This window comes from Salvelinus sp. IW2-2015, linkage group LG16 (genome assembly GCF_002910315.2).
Source record: "Salvelinus sp. IW2-2015 linkage group LG16, ASM291031v2, whole genome shotgun sequence".
NCBI lineage: Eukaryota > Metazoa > Chordata > Actinopteri > Salmoniformes > Salmonidae > Salvelinus > Salvelinus sp. IW2-2015.
The window spans coordinates 6,071,602-6,082,659 of record NC_036856.1 but is presented as its reverse complement, the minus strand read 5'-3'; the positions used below and the strand labels follow the sequence as shown (position 1 = coordinate 6,082,659).

The window sequence follows — 11,058 nt, the reverse complement described above, 5'->3', positions numbered from 1 at the left end:
AAAGTTAGCAAACAAACACTTAATACGATATAGAATGGGTCTGTCCTCAATGCTAGCCAAGCATAAGTGAGTAAAGCTAGGCAACAGGTTAGCTACCTACGCTTCTTTTGACGGGGAATTGTCAAGGAGGTGGACAGCTGGGCAAGTGAAATAACCTTTTGGTTATCAATCACATTCTATTATATCTGAAATTATTAGGTTTTCAATGAATGTCAATCAATGTTTCAATTTGTCACTTTTTGCTTAAAAGGTCAGCAGCCTGTCTAGCCTGCCAGAATTTTGAGAGGGCGAAGACTGTGGCGCCGGAGTTGAAGCCSATCAAAGTTGTTTCACGATGGRACATGATCGGTAAGTGTCCCAATTAAATTTTTTGTTGTTGTAATGGTCGCTTCATTTGACCACAGCAGAGTTCAATATTATAGAATGTGTGTGTCAGAATCCTTAGAAATATGAAAATGTGCATACTGTATGACACAGATAGGGGTAAGAATAAAGTAATCTCTCTAACACTCTAAATGTTAGGGGTGGACCTCATCTGACCCTTCACTAAATCCAGGAATGGCAACAGCTGGTGTCTGACGGCGACCAATCACTTTACCAAGTGGATGGAGGCAATACACATTAAGGTCAATAAAGGAAGAGTACGTGGTTAACTCTAAATTCCCTTCTATAACCCATWAAAAAGGGTGCTTGGAACCAGAAATTGATTTTCGTTTTGTATGATACCCATCAAGGACAAGAGTGGCGAGGCCATCTCCAAGGCGATGATGGACATCTTCAACACCCATGGTTCTCCTGAGGTCCATCTTGAGTGACCGAGGTCATGGATGCTGGAACAAGGTACGGATGTTATAGGTTATATTCTGTCACCAATGGTTTGTTTMATTTATTTTTTACAATTTGTTTTAGTTTTTCTGTGGTACATAAAGCAGACATATTTAAATATTTTACATTGTCAATAGATATCGCTTTCCTAACCCTTCCTCTAGGTTTGGTGATGGACCAACCAGACTCTCAAGACTGCCATGGGCCAGTCCCTTGATTGGTATCAGGAAGGTTGGGAGAACAACCTGAAGGTAATTCTCTTTGCACACAACACAAAATGTCCTGAAGCTAGTTTTAGTTTCCCTAACACTGATATTTTTGACTTTGTCTTCCTAGAGTTACCTCGGTGGAAGCCAACAATCTTCTCCAGTTGGAGCAGTTGGACGGTCGATCACTGAAAGCACTGACGCCCTACACTTCAGGGAAGCCCAATAGACAAAGTGTGTTAAGCTTTGGTTGACATTTGAGAAAGCAAGAAATGGTAGTTCTGCTGAGCTTGTAAAAATGTACCTCTWCAATTTATCTRTCCAAATGACTTTAGGARCACACTGTCCGAGCCCCCCAGGAGGTATCCCACCCACCAGTGAGTTTGGATCAGTCTGATTCTCTGTGCTCTGAGTCGGAGGGGGACCAGCTTGAGGTAGGCAATATCTTCCAAAAGTGTTGAAAAGTACATATCTCCCATTTATAACACTGCACTAATCCATCAAATTTTCTCTTAGTAAAGTGTAATCTGTGTTTGCTTGTTTACGTCTCTGTCTCCTCCCCTGATCCATTTAACTCTGCTCCTGTTCTCCAGGACCTCGGGGTTCTGCCCAACACTCAGACGTGGATCCATCTGATGTCCTCCATTCCCAACCACCCTCCAACCTTTCATTACATCCTCTACAGCTACTGTTGTTGTCATGTTGTCATTATCTGCTAAGAAGGTTTTCTTGCTCTATCATATCGGGCTCATAATATGTGAGATACACAGATGAACTAAAAACACTAGCACTGCAAACACTCAAAACAAAGAGAGTACAGGTGGCCTGGACTTTGCAAGTTCTCCTCTTCAAGTCCCCACTGTCCTGCAAGACGGGCCTGCCTTTGAGAACAAGTGACAGTGGCAAGAAGAACTCACCGGCAGCACAGCAACCTACCTCCTCTAATATTCCGACACACCATAAGTTCAGTATTTTTAGACTTTGAATTGTGTAACAAAAAACTCTGTGAAAATAGATATGTAATATGACATTAACTGTAAGCCAAAATTTTTTAATATATTATATTGGCGCAGTTGGTTTTATCACTGCTCCGTATCCTACATGACATTCTTATTATTTTTGCTATCCTAGGAGCCTACAATAGTAAGAGACTATATAATCAACCAACAAGTGTACTAATGAGCTATGCCGAGTATAGAAAGAAAAAATCAATCATAACTCAATCAAGAGGCCTGCTGAAATTATATTATTTCAGTGTAATAAGTGGAATGGGAGTTAAAAATAAAAACATGACAGCCAGACAAGCCAGTGTAGACTTTTTACAGATGCACATCGAGGAGCACCACTGTCGGGCTGTATCACCCAGCCCTGGTACGGCAACTGCAAACAGCCCGCAAAGCCGAAGGCTCTCCAAGAGGTGGGGTTGCGGTCTGCCCAACGCATTACCGGGGCCAAACTACCCCCCCTCCAGGACTACCTACACCACCCGACGTCACCAGGAAGGCCAAAAAGATCATCAAGGACATACAACCACCTGAGCCACTGCCTGTCAAACCACGCTATACCATCCAGAAGCGAGGTACAGGTGCGTCAAAGCTGGACTGTGAGACTAAAAAACAGCTTCTATCTTCAAAGGCCATCAGACTGCTACAACAGCAATCACTAACTTAGAGAGGCTGCTGTCCCTAACAAAGGACTCATATCACTGGCCACTTTAATAAATGGATCACTTTAAACAATGCCACTTTAATAATGTTTAACAGTATCTTACATTACTCATCTCATATGTCATACCTGTACCTTAGACGGCAGTGTAGCCAGTGGTTAGACGCGTTGGACTAGTAATTGAAAGGTACTGCAAAATCAAATCCCTGAGCTGACAAGGTAAAAATCTGTCGTTCTTCCCTCCTGCGAACAAGGCAGTTCAGGGGCAAGGCCGTCACTCGAAAATAAGAATCTGTTCTTAAACTGACTTGCCTAGATAAATAAAAACAAATGCCCATCTATTGCACCTTGCCTATGTTGCTCGGCCACGCTCATCCTATATATTTATACTGTACATATTGTTTTATTCCATCCCTTTAGACTTTGTGTGTCATTAGTAGTTGTTGGGAATTGTTAGATAACTTCATTACTGCACTGCCCGGAACTAGAAGCCACAAGCATTTCGCTACACTCACATTAACATCTGCTAAACCACGTGTATGTATCAATCAAAATTTTGATTTGATTTGATGCAGAAGCTCGGTGGCTAGGGAAAAACTCCCTAGAAAGGCAGGAACCTAGGAATAAACCTAGAGAGGAACCAGGCTCTGATGGGGGACCAGTCCTCTTCTGGCTGTGCCGGGTGGAGATTATAACGGAACATGGCCAAGATGTTCCAATGTTCATAGATGACCAGTAGCGTCAAATAATAATAGTCACAGTGGTTGTAGAGGGTGCAACAGGTSAGCACCTCAGGACTAAAAGTAAGTTGACTTTTCATAGCGGTGCATTCAGAGTTCGAGACAGCAGGTGCGGTAGAGAGAGTAGAAAACCGCAGGTCTGGGACCAGGTAGCACATCCGGTGAACAGGTCAGGGTTCCATAGCCGCAGGCYGAACAGTTGAAATTGGAGCAGCAGCACGACCAGGTGGACTGGGAACAGCAAAGAGTCATCAGGCCAGGTAGTCCTGAGGCATGGTCCTAGGGCTCAGATCCTCCGGGAGGGGAGGGAGAGGACAAACCTGTTCCGGTCTAACCAGTCTTCTCTTTCAGCCCAAGCACACATACAGTATATTCATACCCATCACCCGTTACATGAAGACCATCACATAAATACACAAAGAAAGGGGAAACCTAGTCAGTTGCACAACTGAATGCATTCAACCCAACCCCTCTGAATCAGAGAAGTGTAGGGGGTTGCCTTAATCAACATCATCGGCGCCCAGGGAGCAGTTGTTAGGGTTAACTGCATTGCTCAAGTACAGAACAGCAGATTTTTCCACCTTGCCGGGCTCAGGGATTCAAACCAGTGATTTTCAGCTACTGGCCCAATGCTCTTAACCGTTAGGCTACCTGCCAAAGAACATACCTTCGTTCATGAAGATCCGACATTACACGTGTGACACAGTAAAAATGTCGTTTTGATCAACCTTGCTCGAGCTGCGGAAAATGTAGATATCAAAGAACACTGCTGTTCACTTCAGAAAAAGGTGTGATGTTAAAGTTTTCTTTCATTATGTGTTGTCGAATTCATAAAAATATTTGCTGCCATTGTAGTAAGGTTGGCAATGCGAGAGGTCTTCGGACTTAACATTTTTGTAATATTTTCCTTGAAAGAACAACTAGTGGGTTTTGAGTGCTTCTCCCCTATTTGGAAAGTTGGTCTGTCTGCTCTTCAGTCAGAGAGATATTCTGAGAGCAGGTTTGTGTCTCCTTCTTCTGTATAGAAAAACTGTTGACAACTCTATAACAAAGTAGTGTCTTTGGAAAACTGGTTCATATATCCCAAAGTCAATAACGAATGTGACTATGTATATATTTATGTTGCGTTAATGTATTTAAAGCCTATTTTGGCAAGTTAACCAAGTGTTTGCTGGCTTAGCTAGCCATGTTAATGACGAGTTAACTAGCACCGTCTGTTACGGCTCTCGTTTGTGGAATGACCGGACCAAGGTGCAGCGTGGTAGGCGTACATCGTTCTCTTTATTGATGACACCAAAAGCAAAATAACAACGACAAAAACGAAAGCGCACAGTTCTGTAAGGCAAAATAAACTATACAGAAAACAAGATCCCACAAAACCCAAAAGGAAAATGACYACTTATATATGATCCCCAATCAGAGACAACGATAGACAGCTGCCTCTGATTGGGAACCATACTCAGCCAAAAACACAAAAACATAGATTTTCCCACCCGAGTCACACCCTGACCTAACCAAACATAGAGAATAATAAGGATCTCTAAGGTCAGGGCGTGACACCGTTAGTCAGTGCACTGTAATGTCACGCTAGCTKTTGCTWGCAGGTGATTTATTCGTAATTCAAGARTTCTTTWTTGAAATATTAAGTGAATGTTTATTTTCTTACTACCTTWAAAGGTTTATATAAAAAGGGTTGTGCTCGGTATTTATGGATTAATATCACTTCACATTGAGGGCATGTATCATTACTGTTGCTCCTATCTAAAATATATATTGTGTCCTACCTAACAAGTGAAGGTGTGGCTGTGATCGTCCTGTCAATGCCTGTTATCACTGTTTAAATATTTTACTGCAGGTATGCTTTTCTGTATTTTTGTTATACTTTTTTTTAAATAATACATACTATACGATCACTTTGTGGATTGAGTCTGAGAGAGATATTCTGAGATCAGTGAACGTGTGGCTGTAACCGTCTTTTCAATGCCTGTCATTAGTTTGATGTCTTTTACTGCAGATAAAAACCAAGTCAACCTGAAGTGTGGGTGTCCGTGTGCCTTTCTTCTGGTTGGCTATATGAAGTTGGTTAACATGCACACATGAAGACTCACTCAAGGACCCAAGTATTGTGCATTGTATAGTAATTTTCTTTGGACTGTACTGAAATTGTTATTGTTTAGCTTCATGGCTGTCACAATAATGGGGGTGGTGTGTTAGAGCGATTTTGCATGTGGAAGAAGATGTATTGATGAGATTTTTTATTTTTTTTCCTACTGTGTTATTGACTTGTTTATTGTTTACTCCATGTGTAACTCTGTGTTGTTGTCTGTTCACACTGCTTTGCTTTATCTTGGCCAGGTTGCAGTTGTAAATGAGAACTTGTTCTCAACTAGCCTACCTGGTTAAATAAAGGTGAAAAAAAGAAGAAGAAAAAAAAAAAGAAAAATTGGTTTATTTATTGTGGTATAGAAATTGTATGAAAACTGTTTATTTATGTGGAATATCCCTTTATTTTCTGTAGTGAAACCTAGTGCTCCTAGAATTTTATTTAAAGGGTGAGATGGCATCAGAGAACCTTGATTTGAACAGGTGTATGGAGCCTGCTAGATAAACCACTCAGTGGCACTGTCATTCAGGGCAGGTGGGACAGAGCCCCACCTGTTTTGATCCCCATATTTTTGGGGGGGCTTGCCTGTTTTGCATGTTATTTTGGCATTAATACGTGTCACATATCAGTTTGCAAACAATGTAAAAATATATATAGTTGAAGTCGGAAGTTTACATACACCTTAGCCTAATATATTTACACTCAGTTTTCACAATCCTGACATTTAATCCTAGTAAAAATCCCTGTCTTAGGTCAGTTAGGATCACCACTTTATTTTAAGAATGTGAAATGTCAGAATAATAGTAGAGTGATTTATTTCAGCTTTTATTTCTTTTCCACATTCCCAGTGGGTCAGAAGTTTACATATGTAACAGTATATTTCCGTCCCTCTCCTCTGCACCTGGGCTCCTCTGCACACACAACAACTGACACCACAAAGCATCGTTACCCATCGCTCCACAAAAGCCGGGCCCTTGCAGAGCAAGGCAACAACTACTTCAAGGTCTCAGAGCGAGTGACGTCACCGATTGAAACACTTAGCGCACACCGCTAACTAGCTAGCCATTTCACATCGCGTTACACATACACTCAATTAGTATTTGGTAGCATTGCCTTTAAATTGTTTAACTTGGGTCAAACGTTTCTGGTAGCCTTCCACAAGATTCCCAAAATAAGTTGGGTGAATTTTGGCCCATTCCTCCTGACAGAGCTGGTGTAACTGAGTCAGGTTTGTAGGCCTTGCTCACACACGTTTTTTCAGTTCTACCCACACATTTTCTATAGGTTGAGGTCAGGGCTTTGTGATGGCCACTCCAATACCTTGACTGTGTTGTCCTTAAGAAATCTTGCCACAACTTTGGAAGTATGCTTGATCATTGTCCATTTGAAGACCCATTTGAGACCAAGCTCTAACTTCCTGACTGATGTCTTGAGATGTTGCTTCAATATATCCACATACATTTTCCTACCTCAATGATGCCATCTATTTTGGGAAGTGCACCAGACCCTCCTGCAGCAAAGCACCCCCACAACATGATGCTGCCACCCCCGTGCTTCACGGTTGGGATGTGTTCTTCGGCTTGCAAGCTTCTGAGCGGCCTTTCAGGTTATGTCGATATAGGACTCGTTTTTAATGTGGATATAGATTATTTTGTACCTGTTTCCTCCAGCATCTTCACAAGGTCCTTTGCTGTTGTTCTGGGATTGATTTGCACTTCTCACACCAAAGTAATTATCTCTAGGAGACAGAACGCGTCTCCTTCTGAGCGGTATGATGACTGCGTGGTCCCATGGTTTTATACTTGCATACTATTGTTTGTACAGATGAACGTGGTACCTTCATGCGTTTGGAAATTGCTCCCAAGGATGAACCAGACTTGTGAAGGTCTACAATTCTTTTTCTGGCGACTTGGCTGATTTCTTAGATTTTCCCATAATGCCAAAACAAGAGGCACTGAATTTGAGGTAGGCCTTGAATACATCCACAGGTACACCTCCAATTGACTCAAATGATGTCAATTAGCCTATCAGAAGATTCTAAAGCCATGACATAATTTTCTGGAATTTTCCAAGCTGTTTAAAGGCACAGTCAACTTATGTGATGTAAACTTCTGACCCCACTGGAATTGTGATACAGTGAATTATAAGGAAATAATCTGTCTGTAAACAATTGTTGAAACATTACTTGTGTCAATCACAAAGTAGAGTCCTAACCGACTTGCCAAAACTATAGCTTGTTAACAAGAAATGACGTCAAATAAATTATATGTACAGTAGCTTTGATTGGACTGATCATGTCAACATCATACTTTCAAAATCTTAGCTAGTAGTCATCTTGAATCAAGTCTACAATCTACTGCAAATCCTTTTTAATCCTTGTCATATGAAGAGAAATAATGAAGAGAAATTATAGATAAAATGTATCGGTGCTCATTGGCCGTTGGACATAAATATTACACAACAAGTTTGAAATCTCAAATTCAACAATGAGTGGTTTGGAAGGAATCAGTGACAGTGGCTAACGTTAACTGCAGCATTGCAAAGCAATCACTAGCCTGCTATTCAGTGGAGTGTATCAGGAATCGAGAAGACCCAGATGCAGACACGTCTAATTGACAATGGTTTAATATTCCAACAGGGCAGGCAATAGACAGGTCAAGGAAGGCAGGGGTCAGTAAACCAGAGGTGGGCAACGGTACCGGACGGCAGGCAGGCTCAGAGGCCTAGAGGTCAACAATCCAGAGGTGGGGCAAAGGTACAGGTCGGCAGGCAGGTCAGGGGGCAGCAAGTGGTCAGGCAGCGGGCTCAGAGTCAGGACAGGCAAGGTTCAAACCAGGAGGGCGAGAAAAAGAGTGATTCCAGGTGACTACCTTATGAAGCTGGTTGAGAGAATGCCAAGACTGTGCAAAGCTGTCATCAAGGCAAAGGGTGGSTACTTTGAAGAATCTAAAATGTACAATATACTTTGATTTGTTTAACACTTTTTTGTTTACTACATGATTCCATATGTYTTATTTCATAGTTTTGATGTCTTCACTATTATTCTACAATGTGGAAAATAGTTCAAATGAACAAAAACCCTTGAATGAGTAGGTATGTCCAAACGTTTGACTGGTACTCTATATTTATACATATACATTATTTTTTTACTAAACAGGTGGTGCTCAAAACACCTGCCCTGAATGACGAMTCACCACTGATAATACCAGAGATGTATTTTCGGAGGGATTTGAATATCTTCAAATCCATTGAATGCATTCTGATATCCAGGACTAATCAGGATGTAGATGAAAGTTTCTTCAAAGCAGAATAAAGCAACTCCTCGTTTCAGTGCAGCAAATCAGTAAATCACCATATAATCTGCCTGGGGGAAATCAATCTCTTTTTATTGATTGCTTTTCTGAAACTTTAGTACTTTAAATGGGTCTCATCGACGGCAGCATTAGAGAGAGACAGAAGCAGTCTTTGGTCAAGGTATAACAGCAATCCATGCTTTGGTTTTGTTTCCATGGCACATTTTAGCATTTGTGGCACAAATCCCATTCAAGTTATCGTACCGATATTAGKATTTTTCGCTAGTATCCAAATCATTCGAAAGTGTCTCAAATTTATTGTGAAGCTCAACAAACTGACTCATACATGATTTGAACATAATGCGCTTTAATGGGATTTGTGACACAAATGCTAAAACGTTAGCATGTGGGAACATTGCCAGGGAAACTAAACCAAAACATGGATTGCTGTCATACCTTGTCCATAGACTGCTTATAGGGTAAGGAAAACAATATGTAATCTTGTAATTTGGATAAACCATCCCTTTAAAACAGATTCTGCGATGTGAACCAGGGTATGGTTGTAAAATAATGATAAAGAAGTTGTATATTCAGTACAAATAGGCAGATATGCACATTACATCCTGCCAGTACCAAACTACAGTATGTTTATGGATTTTTCTACCCTCTGCTGCCACTTTCTGGTCATGCTCATCTACTGTTTTTTGTGTGTGTGTGTGTGTGTGTGTGTGTGTGTGTGTGTGTGGTGTGTGTGTTGTGGTGTTGGTGTGTGTGTTGTGTGTGTGTGTGTGTGTGTGTGTGTGTGTGACGTTCCAAAGAATTTGAGCAATGGTAAGAGTCACTCGATAATTAACTTGTCATACGCGATGGACACTCTCAGCTCAACACCACTTTTCTCCACTGGATGTCACATGCTTAAAGGAGCTCTATGTGAGGACTATCTCAAACCACTCTTAACTGGTTAGGGTACAGACTTTGTGTCATTCAAGACTAGTAATGCTAATTGGATACTTTGCTTGAGCTTAACACTTATAGCCATTGCTTTGCCTTGACCTTAACATGACATTTCTCCCAAATACTGTCAGGCAGAGATGGGATCTGTGCTGCCACAAGAAGCCCTGCAGAGGACAGTGTGTGTGTGTGTGTGTGTGTGTGTGTGTGTGTGTGTGTGTGTGTGTGTGTGTGTGTGTGTGTGTGTGTGTGTGTGTGACGTTCCCAAAGAATTTGAGCAATGGTAAGAGTCACTCGATAATTAACTTGTCACACTGCGATGGACACTCTCAGCTCAACACCACTTTTCTCCACTGGATGTCACATGCTTAAAGGAGCTCTATGTGAGGACTATCTCAAACCACTCTTAACTGGTTAGGGGTACAGACTTTGTGTCATTCAAGACTYGTAATGTTAATTGGATACTTTYCTTGAGCTTAACACTTATAGCCATTGCTTTGCCTTGACCTTAACATGACATTTCTCCCAAATACTGGCAGGCAGAGATGGGATCTGTGCTGCCACAAGAATCCCTGCAGAGGACAGTGAATCTCCACAAAGGGTCCATGTCAAAGTCAAGGGATGCTGCACAGTGAAATAGTGAAAGTTGTCTGAGAGAAAGCTCTAAGTATAGGCCACAGAATTAGGTTATATGCTATCAATCCATTCTAACTTCTGGTGGATATTAGCAATAGAGCTGACTGGATATGGACCTACTATATCAGTCAACCTATAGCTAGCTATAGATTTCATCAAAGAAATTATATTTTTTAAAGTGTTCTCGTATCACTCACTCAAAAAAAAGCCAACTGACATTTACTCCTGAGGTGCTGACCTGTTGCACCCACTACAACCACTGTCATTATTATTATTTGGCCCTGCTGGTCATCTATGAACATTTGAACATCTTGGCCATGTTCTGTTATAATCTCCACCCAGCACAGCCAGAAGAGGACTGGCCACCCCTCATAGTCTGGTTCCTCTCTAGGTTTCTTCCTAGGTCCCGGCCTTTCTAGGGAGTTTTTCCTAGCCACCGTGCTTCTACACCTGCATTGCTTGCTGTTTGGGGGTTTAGGCTGGGTTTCTGTACAGCACTTTGTGACATCAGTTGATGAAGAAGGGCTTTATAAATACATTTGATTGATACATTTGCTTTCCAATTTTACTAATACATTCACAATATAGATAATGGTGACTGTGTCAAGTGTGAATCAGGGCTATATCGAGATCATGGT

At 41.5% G+C, this 11,058-nt stretch overlaps 1 long non-coding RNA gene across 1 annotated transcript; it reads left to right on the top strand.

The window, feature by feature from the left end:
* Nucleotides 1-110: 110 nt before the first annotated feature.
* Nucleotides 111-1,828, top strand: LOC111975302 (uncharacterized). Its single transcript, XR_002878815.2, has 7 exons — nucleotides 111-348; nucleotides 523-641; nucleotides 735-840; nucleotides 990-1,076; nucleotides 1,162-1,265; nucleotides 1,367-1,465; nucleotides 1,625-1,828. It is a non-coding gene; the product is annotated as an uncharacterized lncRNA (long non-coding RNA).
* Nucleotides 1,829-11,058: the final 9,230 nt, after the last annotated feature.